Raw genomic sequence first — 10051 nt, forward strand, 5'->3', positions numbered from 1 at the left:
AAAAAGAGAAAAAAGATAATTGCTGGCTTGTGGACGCCCGGTGTGGACGGTGGTAGGGACACCCCCCCCCCCCGTAGTTACGCCAATATGGGACCAAATGATCCTAAATGTCCGAGGCGAAACTTGTGCAATCAAACGTTATTTCTGAATAAATTAAAGCTTGCGCTGTTCAACTTCAATCTCTTTCAGCTAAATTTGCGATGAACGCTGCGTTATGAAATATATAATTATCAACATCTGGCGAAAAGAATAACCGACCGATCACCTGACGAGAACGCGTATACGTGATCTGCATATCAGGTCCGATCGAGAGTCAGAAGTGAAGGACAACTGCCAAGAAAATCAGGAAAAAGTCGTCAAAATGTAAGTTCCCCTTCATTTCTTTCAATTTTTTGTTAATTATTGAAGCATTAATGTATCATTAAAGCAAAATTTCAACAAAAGCCTCAAATTTAGCTAGTACTTTTGTTGAAATTACAATAAATTTAGATCCACATAAATCTCTAACCCAATTTTAGCACTGATGTCGCCTATGAGGTCCATACATGTAATGTTTGGACCTCATTGGTACTAGGAGTGGTAGTAGTAGTCGTAGTAGCAGGAGGGGCACTAGTAGTACTACCCCGAGGGCGAGCTTGAGATCCTTGCTGAACTCGAGGAGGCGGCTGTGGATTTTCAAGACTTTCTGCTAACTTCATCATTGCAGCAACTTCATCATCATCATCATCATCAGTGATATGGTCGCTGTCTTCGCCATCACTGACGGACGAGATCGAGAGAATGCTTGTCTGACTGGTGTCATCATTTATATTGTCTGGTGCTTGCACAGCTGCACGTAGGGAACTAGCCGAGCCCGAACCAGGGACTGAGGGGGAGGTCGAGCTGGAGCTTACGATGTTGACGGGCTCTGCGGCAGCCGTTTGTCCCCAGATTTCAAAGCAGAGATCATAAAATTCCATCTCTTGTCTCTTTTGACCGCTTGTCTTATTCGCAAGCTTGACAGCCATGAACTTTTTCTTTAAATTCTTTAGCTTGGTTTTTACCTGTGAAGCGGTTCTGTTGTGCCCATGCTCCTTCAGTTGACAAGAGATCTTTTCCAGGGCAGGTGTATCACTACACTTCCCATTCATCTGCCTGTCGATTTCTCTGTCGGTGCGAATGAGAATAGTCGGACCTCTTCATGAGTCCAATTCTGGTAGCTCCCTGCTTGTGCTTTCGGCATTCTCAACCCTCCTACTAGGCCTACTCACGTATTTATTGCTGTAAAGTTTATTTTTTTATGGAATTTCAATGCAGAAATTATAAATCAAATGCCTCACGGATTGTAGATGGATGTTTTATTTGCCTGTCGAACGCGTGCTAGTGCTGCCGGCCGTATATTATTACGTAAATATTGTTTGCTCATCCTCGATCAAAAAGGCCTAGGCTCTACAGATTTTCATTCTAAAAATTACTAATGCTCTCGTTGTGATGCAAGTCATTGACGAAGCAATATATTTCATTTTCATGTATTATTTATGTATTTTAATAAAAAATGCACTTAGGCCTATATATTTTGAAGAAAAGTTTTATTCAAGATATAGTAAGGCAAATTGACCATCGATCGTTCAGCTAACGTTGGCGAGCATGCGGACCGAGCTAGCTCGCTGCACTTGCGAATTCGTTCGATTGAGGACGTAAACAATTCGTGAATCGCGCGCGTGCGGGAAAAGGGTCACCATGGCGATTATCCGCATTATTTGGAAATGCGTTCATAAACTCAAAATCTTGTCCCGATGCTTCTATTATGCGGATAATAGCAGCATCAGAGTAATGCGGATAACTCTTGTCCTCCTCCAATTTTACGACCAAATTATGCTGCTATTAGCCGCCTAATTCATTTTTATTGGGTTTATGAAAGGGGTATCAAACATCTTTTGGCTCGTGTTTTGCACTCCCACCAATTATTAAGGTAGTCATTCTGTTCCTGGTTAAATAAAATGCCTATAATGTCCAGTTTTCCGGTTAAAAGGTCACAGATTTTCAACTCGCGCTTCGCACTCGCATTATTCAATCGGTGGGATACTATCCATGATGCTAAATGCGGTCTGTAAAAGGTTTCTTTTCTGGTCAGTAAATTAATAATTTCACGTTAATTATTTAATTAGATTCACATACCTTTTTCATGATTACAAAAATGCTCGGAATGGTTACTTTTCATGTCTTATTACATGAAATTTCAAAAAGTTTGAGCTTGAGATTCGCGCCGCTCGCAACGTCTCGCAAGGATGCCCGTTAAACAGAAATAAGGTCCATTGAGGAAAAGTTTTGCAACTTCAGATTTGAATTTTTTTCAAAGCGCTCTCTACGCTCGCTAGCAAAAAATAAAACCTGAGCATATATATCTCATCAATCAGAAATCACTTGAAAAGAACTTTTTTCAAGTTAATTATTACAAGACACTAAACTTCTTCACAAAACTGGCAATCTCTTAGTGAAAATGCCCGTTAGCACCAATATTCCCTATTTGGCATATAAGTGCCCTTGTTTCAAAACCACTCTCTCGCTACGCTCGCTCAAAAAATATAAAACCTAAACATGTACATCTTATCAATCAAAATCACTTTAGAAAAAACTTTGCTCAACTTGATTATTCCAAAACACACTTTCTTCCACACAAATGATAATCTCATGGTGAAAATATCCGTTTGCACCAAAATGCCCTTTTGGCATATAAGTGCCCGTTTGGGGCTCCCCCCCCAAAAAAAAAAAAGAAAAAAAAAAGACAATGCGTTTCGCCGCCCCTGAATTGAACCTAAAGGAGTACTCCAGGCTGAAAATATTATGATTTGAACAGATAAAGAAAAAATAGACAAACAAAACAATGAAAATTAGATCAAAATCGGACAAGTAATAACAAAGCTTTGGCATTTTAAAGATTTACATTTCTTCAATAAAACAGATCAAATCTATACATTCTTTATGATTATTCAATGAGCAAACCGATGATGTCACATCCCCATTTGTTCTTTTGGGTTTTTTGTATATGAAATTATCTTTATGGATTTTTTTTTTCTCCAAGAATTGAATAAATTGGATTGACAGCTGATCTAATGCATTATATATTCAGTATTGCAACTTCTTTTATCACAAGGGAGACATATCTGAAAATATTAAATAATTATGATCTCATGTAATAACACAGGAAAAACGAAAGTGCGGATATAACTTCATCGGCTCACCTAATGAATATTCATGACGACATGCATATAACTATTTTACAAATTCTTGCATTAAAACATATAATCAAATTTTTTGTTAGCGGATTTCGATGAATTTATTAGCATTTTGCTTTGTGAATTTTAATTCATTTATTCAGAATTATTTCCAGCCTGGAATACCAGTTTGATGAAAACAGCTTTTATGAAACAGAAACCTGAAAAAAGATTTCGGGGTCGGTGCAAAATTCATACAAATGACTTTGGCCTGATTATTTAGAAATGAAATTAGAAATAAAAATCCTAAGAACGTAATTCTATATTGTAAATCTTAAAAAGTATATCTCAAATCGTACTTCTTTAATAGTCAGATTTGAACGTTTGTTACCAACCTTGCATTTGATTTCACTTTACCTAATAAAATTATGTTACACCTACATCGTTACATAATTATATCTACAAAAGTACAATATGGTAAATCCTTACAGTTATACTTTGGTATTGTGTAGCTATCATAATGTTGCTTTCCCAAGTTCATTATTGACAATATGATAATTACCAAATAACAGTAAAACAATATTAACAATAATAACAATAATGATAATATAGTAAAATATGAATAAAAGCAGTTATACAAATAAACAATATTAATGAGGACGATGATAAAGACCAAATACATGTATAACAACAATAAAATTAATAACTATATAGAGTAACTCGCTTATTCATATGTTTACCTGTTTACATGATTTATTTATTTGGACTATAGAATATAAGAATATATTACGAGATTAATCGCAACTAAGATCTTTGCTATCTATGATATATTATTCTGTTCTCTTTTCTATCTTGTATTTTGTTCTATATTGTATATCCTGCTTCGGCAGTAATAAGCCAGGACCTGGGCTACTTTCACTTCCTTTGTTAATTGTGTTTGTAAACTTCTATGTAATTGTTTTATTTCATCATATGACATCTGGGGTCCGTTGCAGAAAGAGTTGCGTTTAAACGCAAGTCAAAAAATCAATCGCAAGCCCGAAATGCGCGCTGTTGATTGGTTGAAAATCAAGTTGCGCGTGATTTTTAGAGTTGCGTTTGATTGCAACTCTTTCTCCAACGGGCCCCTGATCCTTTATGAATATTGAAATAAAGTGATACAAAATCAAAATGTATGCATACAGTTATTATTTTAAATTTATATGCTCTGTTTTGTCTTACGTGGAATATCGAAACAAAAACTAAACTGACCTAAATGAGTTGATCCTGATATCAAGCAGTTTCAATATCAAACAAATCAACGAGGAAAACATGTAAAAGGGGAGGTTCACCTTGATGAAAAGTTCATAGTAAAAATGGAAAAAGCTAGAAGTAACAGAAAAATGTTTGTAAAGGTTTGAGGAAAATGCATCCGGGATTAAAAAGATGTAGAATTTCATTTATTTGTGACATCATATATAGCAGCTTCCACAATATCGTGTGGTAAAAATAATAAAGTGTACTTTTTTATTGTTTTTTAAAAAAATTTGCTTGCATTGTACCTTCAATATAATATTAACAGAGAAATTATATCACACCCGCTTCTGAAAGAAGCATTTTTTAGTCATCATGAACAATTTAAAATTGAAATTTATACATTTTATTTCACATGATATATGGGGGCAGCTGCTCATGCTCGTACTAAATGACGTCACAAATAAAGTAAAATAATCCAAATAATCTTATTACTATTTGTTGGACTTTCCTTAAACATTTCCCGTATTTTTATTAGTAATTTTACAACTCACTTCACGACAAAACGAAATTCCATCAAGGAATAGCAGAGCTATGACTATTTCTTTTTGATCGCTTCTTATGTCAAAAAAAAATTGAATTTAAACAAAATCCACAACTCTGTGAAAATGTTTCCGCTCAAAACGTTTATTTTCGTTTCCTTTGGTTTATAAAATGACTAGGCTCAAAACCAAATTAGAGTAGCATAATTTGTTTCGTCGAAACAGGTTTGATTCTAGTTTCTGGTGTGAAAGAAGAGCGCCATCTTGTGTACTTTCTTTTAAATCAGACCAAATGGAAACTTTTTCAATCTGAAATCCTGACTATGATCCTGGGGAGGGGGGGGGCACTCGACCAAAAAAGTGGTGGGGGTGTGCCGCGGGCGAGACAAAAAACGGGGGCCTTGGAGCGGGCTTATTGTAAAAAGGAGGGTCCTCGGAACGGGCTTCGGAACGACAAATGTTTGTGAAAACGGGGGTCCTTGGAGCCTCCCTCCGGAACGGTCATGCGTGCATGATACAGCTAGCGCGGCCTACGCCGGGGAGCTCTGCGGCCGCTTTTCACCAAAATTGCAGCTCATTCAACGCGATCGGAGCGGCGTAATGAAAAATATACGAAGCTTTGGAAGTTTTTTTGGAGCGGATTTCCCTCTTCTTTTTTCTCGATAAGAAGAAAATGCTATGCCTTGAAGCGGCTTTCTGTGTTTTTTTCTCAACAATTAGGCAAAAATGCTATGCCTTGGAACGGATATTTGAGTGTAAAAATGGGGGTCCCCTCCGCGGCACATACCCACTATGCATTATATACTGAGTGCCCCCCCCCCCCCCGGGGACTATGATGTCTGTTTTGATTATTGCATTTACAGGTGAAATATCTTAACATTATCCTCATTATAATGATGAAAAAGTTTTATACCTGTCTGAATATTCAAGAAAAAAACCGTTGCTGCAACCTGCTGTAATTCGATTAAGTCCTCCATATTGTAAGATATGTTCTTTTTATTTTAATTTCAAACAATAAAATGCAAGATTCATTATATAAAATATTAAATATTATCCTCCTCAAGTATAACACGATGTTTGGTTCCTACCTCGACATGTATTTGTATATATTTATTTTATTGATTAATATTAATTTGTATATATTTCTTTTATTCTATAATTGGAACATCTTAATTTTCACCCTTTTCGACCACATTAAAAAGGTCAAATAAGGTTTCATCCCCTTCCCGAACATGTGAAATTTCCATTGTTGCAACCTAATGGGACATTAATATATAGCGAGTATTGTCAAAACTGAAAACGAAATAGATATTGCATATGATTCAAACATAAAATTTAAAAAAAAGTATTATCATCGATTCTCTCATTGCTTATCACTGTTGTCAATACTACTATTTTGTAAAAATAAGTGCACTTTTACATTGTAAGTTTATTTCGAATTCCAATAAAATATTCAGCCTTATGTTTGCTCAATGTTTCTCTTCCTATTCCCCTTTTAATGGCTTTTGTATTGGCCCAACGAAACGCAATGTGCTAACTTCGAACGACTCTGATGTAGTTGCTTGCCGGTTTCTTCCATTTTCACAAGGAATAAACATTAGCGTTTTTGTTAACCATTTACAAAAACGTGAACAATGTTGTTTTTATAGGCATTTTCACCCGCCACACCTAAACTCTCTCCACGGCCCCTGTTGTTAAGGGGAGGTTACAACCCTGACTCAGCAATTAAGAAACACAGATGTGAAAAGAAAGGCTGGAAGGAAATGAAAAGAATATATTAAATTTAAAAAAGGGAAAGCAAAGGGGGAGGGAGAGTTAAGCATTCCTTGTTGTCTTTCTTCACTTAAAATTTGTTTTCTTCTTGTCACTTCCTCCCTTTTCTTTCATTCATTTTCTTTTCTTTCTCTCTCTCTCCTTACCCAATTCATTTCCATTCTTTCTCCCGCCATTCACCCACTTGCGGAAGAAAATTTGCCACTCGTACGTGTAATTCGTGAGTTTTCCCACCGCCATGCAACACGAATTTTAGAATGCAGTAAATGTATTGAAAATGCCTGTCAAATAACAATGAACGGCTAGGAGGTTTTTGTCGAAAATTGGTGATCCGGAGCAGCAGTTCATCCTCCATTTCGGCGCTGACGAAAAAATTATGTCCTTTGTCCAGATTCCGGGACGCTGTTGTTGTGATTCACCAATTTTTGACAAAGACTTCTTGGTTGTTAAAGGACAAGTCCACCCCAACAAAAACTTGATTTGAATAAAAAGAGAAAGATTCAACAAGCATAACACTGAAAATTTCATCAAAATCGGATGTAACATAAGAAAGCTATGGCATTTTAAAGTTTCGCTTATTTTCAACAAAATAGTTATATGAACGAGCCAGTTTTTTTTTAATACATCCAAATGAGTTGATGACATCACACACTCACTATTTCTTTTGTAATTTATTACATGAAATATTTCTATTTTCTCGTCATTGTCATGTGAAATGAAGTTTCATTCCTCACTGAACACATGGAATTCCATTATTTTAACATCTTGTGCTTCAGGCAAGGAGGTCCTAGCCGTCAAATTCGTAAAAATAGAAATATTGTATAATTCAAACAATAAAAAACAAAAGAAATAGTGAGTGAGTGACATCATCGACTCATTTGGATGATACTGGCTCGTTCATATAACTATTATGTTGAAAATGAGCGAAACTTTGAAATGTCATAACTTTCTTATTTTAAATCCGATTTTGATGAAATTCTCAACATTGTGCTTGTCTAATTTTTCTCTATTGATTCAAATCAACATTTTTCTGAGGTGGACTTGACATTTAATTGTCATAAAGGGCATTTGACAATACATTATCTGTGTTCTTGAAAGCGCTCTGCATGGCAGTGCAAAAACCCCCTTATACTAGTATACAAGAGGTCCGTTACACACATAGATGTAATCAATCACAAGTCAAAAACGGATCATACCTTGCTTTTCATGTAATCAAAGGTGAGATGCACATTTGGGACTTGTGAATAATTTCACTCATGCATCTGCACCATTGACCAAACTCTTTGTGAAATGGGCCCAGGTGAAAGAAAAGTAATACCACAAATGACACATGACAATTTAATTCATAAAACTTTCCTGGATATATTAGTTTTAGTATATCTTTCAACACAGCCAAATTTGAGTAAACTACATGTAAAATCAAAATCTCACGAAGGAAAGGAATACTAAGTAATACTACAGTAACATTGGTAAAACCGACTCTTGAACTGGCAAATGAAATAGTTATAATCATAATTTAAAATTGGATTTACGTAGCACCTTTTTGGGATGATACAAAGTGCTATTTTAGGTATAAAACAGATTAACATTTTCATTATACATGTGTTTTAAGAAGCTTTTCAGGTTTTACAAATTGTATCCATGAATCATCGGTCATGTGACTTTAGCGTAAGATTTTTCATTTTAAAAATTTGAAGAGAAGAGGGTTGGTGTACATGCAGGTGAAATGGGGTCCACATAATCACCTGGCTTTTAATCATCTTCTCAAAATACATGTAGTCATATTCTCCACCCAGGTCATGCTGACACAACTATTGAGATAAATATTCAATGTTGAATAATGGATTTAATGGATTCTGAACAGGTATATGAACAAATAAATATTCACAAAAAAATATAGAAATAGAAATTGTGACAAGCGTGAAATGAAAAGAAAGTGCTTGTCAGTTTAAGAAAATAATGAAAGCTCAAAACCAGACCTGAAATGAGTTTTGTCTTCTTCTCTCTAGGGAGTTTTTTCTAGCAGGGGTTAAGCCCATAGTTTTTTTAGGAGCTTCACATGCAGGTTCCTTTAATATTGTTATCCAATGAACAAAGTGTAGAAATATGCTTTTATTTGTCCTTCAAATTAAACAGGAATATTAAAACAACATGGACTACATGTAAAGAGCAGCATTGTACATTTTTAGGGTCTCTAATTCTATACATGTAACTAGAATACATATCATCAAGAGAAAAATAAAAGGAAAAAATTCTGGGACTATGTTTTGACTCTGAGCTCACCAGCCAACTTTATTACATTCTAGAACGATTTACATTGGCCCTATGTGAATTTTCAGGGCTCCTTTGGGCAAGTTCCCCTGCACCCCTGTAAATGTACATCCTCAAGCTTTAGAAAACACTCGGTTCACCTACACAGTGCTTACATTTCTTCACATTACAGGGAAGTCAAGTCACTTGAATAAGAATTTCTTCCGTATGGAAGCATCAGCAAAAAAATATAACTAAACTGAAATCCATTTACAGGTGCCCATTCTGTTTATAATTGAATGAACGATAATTGACCTTTTATAACTGTTAACTTACATGTGGGGATAAGCTTTATACATGTACTTCATATGTACATTGTAAAGGCTGTCAAATACCTTGAGAACACTATCTAAACTTGCAAAAAAGCGACGTTCTACTTTAAAAAAAAAGAAAATCAAGTACAACTTGAACAACTAGAATGAATCAAATGAAACCAATGACAAAGAAAAATTTTGGTGTCAACTGCAATCCAAACCTCATTAACACTGCCAGAAAGCTACAGTATATGTGGAGTACTACATGTACATGTAAATTACAATCTGGGCCATAAATGGAAAATGTACATACAGGTTGATTATGGTTTGAGGCTTTATATGCAGAAAAATGTATTCCATTAATCCATGAATTGTGTTACATGTAAAGGCAGGGTACAAGTTGAGCATATACTATGTAGGGGCAAGTTGAGCCACCATTCCAGGCCAATAATGAACGAGTCAGGCATTGTGGTGGTGTCATGTATTGATGACCTATTACATAGCCTTTAATCCCACCACATTGTTTTCAACTTTGAAACAAAAAGTACTTTTTAGAGGGAAAATACAAATTTCAGCAAAAAAAGTATAAGGGTGTGAAAAACATCAGTGCTTTTTACCCACACGCCTTTTAATATAATAAAGACATCATACATGTAAGAACAATATCGTTAGTCCAGGTATACATTGTAGATTCTCAATCTTGTCATAGTCTTTTACATGATGGATGCATAATAAATGTGTGGAT

Source organism: Lytechinus variegatus, chromosome 17, assembly GCF_018143015.1.
Source record: "Lytechinus variegatus isolate NC3 chromosome 17, Lvar_3.0, whole genome shotgun sequence".
Taxonomy (NCBI): Eukaryota; Metazoa; Echinodermata; class Echinoidea; order Temnopleuroida; family Toxopneustidae; genus Lytechinus; species Lytechinus variegatus.